A 2,500-nucleotide genomic window follows, 5' to 3' on the forward strand; every position below is an offset into this window, starting at 1 on the left:
TAAAGCATATTCCCTAAATGTGTATATCTTGTTGTACGTAGTCCTATATATATCATTTTATTGTACATAAACAACTCTATGTATATATACAGCATGTACTGACACTGTCTATGATTTTAAAAAGTTGAAACCTTAGGCCATATTGAAAAATCAAAAAGTTTCATATAATTCCCATACGTTTTTCATATGCATTGTTCACATACTCATAATGGTGCTTGTATTTATATGTAAAGATAAATAACATGATTATAGGAAGATTATAAGATTCTTAGATAAGAATACACAACCAAGTGTTACACATATACAGCAAATTAACTGGAATAGTTCATTAAAAGATAACAGACGATTGAACCAAGTGAACCAGGGCGTTCTCAGTCCGTAGATTTTATTGCACAGATGATGTGTTTTTGGAATTATTCCTTTTAAGAAAAACACCAAAACGAAATCGAACTTCAAATATGGTTTCATATTTATTAGTTGCTTTCATGTGTAGTAATGAAGTATATCTTGATGTTTATATGTATATTGGAGAAGGTAAAATATTGGAAATGCGGATAGGGTGAGGGAATATCACCATTTGCCATCTTTCAAAGTCATTACTGCCAAGTGTTAGATAATCCCTCATTAATTTGTAAATGGGAAAAACTTTCTAATTGGCTACATGTTCCTACATTTACTCAGCATCAGTCATCTCACAACCACATGTAAAGAGAAATGGGTGATGTGTCTTGAATTTGCTACTCAAAGTTACCGTTAAAATTTCACGGGAAATTACGCTACATGATTAGAAAGTCACAGAAAGAATATCGAAGTAAATATACTATGTAAATTAAATGATATGGTGTCAGGTAGAAGAAATTATACACCACCTGTTTCGACCCTGGAGGCCTGGGAGATACGTCACTATGACGTCACCATAGGGGTGGAGTCTAGCACTAAGCCCCGCCCACATCTCGTCCCATTCTTCCTTATTCGGCAGATCCGTGGCGCGCCCCCTTCCACCTCGAGGGTCAAGCGAAAAACTATAGTTACTCCCGATGCTACGCGTCGTAATATTCTTTTAGGTCAATGTCACGGCGCATAGATACGTGTTGAATATGACAACGGAAAAAAATGGAATTAAAAAGGACATTAATAGAAAATTCTGAGTGATAAGCCAAGGTCGAGACTAAAGATTCCTTCCTTGAAGTTTACTTAGTGCAGGCAGTGTCTAACAAACAGCGAAACATGATCAACTAATACGCCACTTTATTCTTGAGTGATTATCAGTGTGAGGCGAGATATTATGGTTGTATGCGAAGTGCCATGTTACTGCGTAGGTTGTGTTTAGTGACTGAGTGTCGTGCCAGGTCGTGTCGTCAATGAAAAAGTGGAATAAAGCGATAAAACAAACGCACATCCAGCACACTGATATGACCATGGTGAGTAATAGCAGACGAAATTTTAGGGGGAACTCGCCCCCAAAAACACCTCTTTTTCCCCCTTTTCCCCAGTCACGATGCGTCCTCCTCTCCTTTTGGCATGTCCTCTTGGCAAGGGCGTTGGGTTTTGGCCCATAATTCTCCCGGATTTGGCCCAGGACGGGGTTTGACGGCGGCCAAAACGAGAGGAGGAGAATTGCATACAGACGACAGGAGGATCAGCTGATCGCCAAACACAGGAGCCTCAGGTCCACACACGACGCTCCATGCTTATGTTCGTCCACTTTTCGGAGTGATTGGCCAATTCTCGTGTTATTTCCTGACTGGATTCGGCATTGTAAGAGTCAGGTGTCCGTTTTCCTTCGTTGCACGAGCTATTTGCGAAGGGGAATTAGGTGAAATTGAGGGAAATCTTTGGCACGGTGTTCACCCTTACCCTCAATGCTGGGGACCTTACATGTGTATGACCTTGACGGGAGTATGTGATGGCGACCTTCTGGGTATAATTATGACTGTGTGGGCTGAATCCTGACCTTGCCGGTATTAAACTCAACCTGAACTTCTTCCCATCGAATGTGCTAGATTTATTTTTCTCTCTCTCGCCCTGACCTTGGCGGGGAAGTGCGACCTTGTGGGTATCTAGATGACCTTGTAGTCTTTTTGTTGACCTTCTTGGCATTTTGCTAATTGGAGGGATGGGTATGTTGAGTTGTGTCATTTGTACTATTATAATGTGTTTGCTTGGTATTTCAAGATATGCAGGCAGTGTTGTCGATCTTCCTGAAGAGCCAGCTGTCATTAATTACTGCAGGTGGTCTTCGACGTTTACAGACTTTGACAGTTGCATAGTTTCCCTTGCTCTCTCTGTTAGCTTCCGAACTTGATATGGTACTCTGGTGATAAGATTAAGTAGGCCTACTTCTTTATACCATGTGGACCTTATAGGCCTACTGACCTTAAGCGGTGCGTCGTGTCTTAGGAAGAACCATGAATGCCAACCTTCCCGTCTGACCTTGAGGAAAGTTCGTGACCTTGGAAGGACCCTCGGCGAGTACCCGGCGTCCACGACCTTGCCCCAC

This window comes from Penaeus vannamei, chromosome 37 (assembly GCF_042767895.1).
Source record: "Penaeus vannamei isolate JL-2024 chromosome 37, ASM4276789v1, whole genome shotgun sequence".
NCBI lineage: Eukaryota > Metazoa > Arthropoda > Malacostraca > Decapoda > Penaeidae > Penaeus > Penaeus vannamei.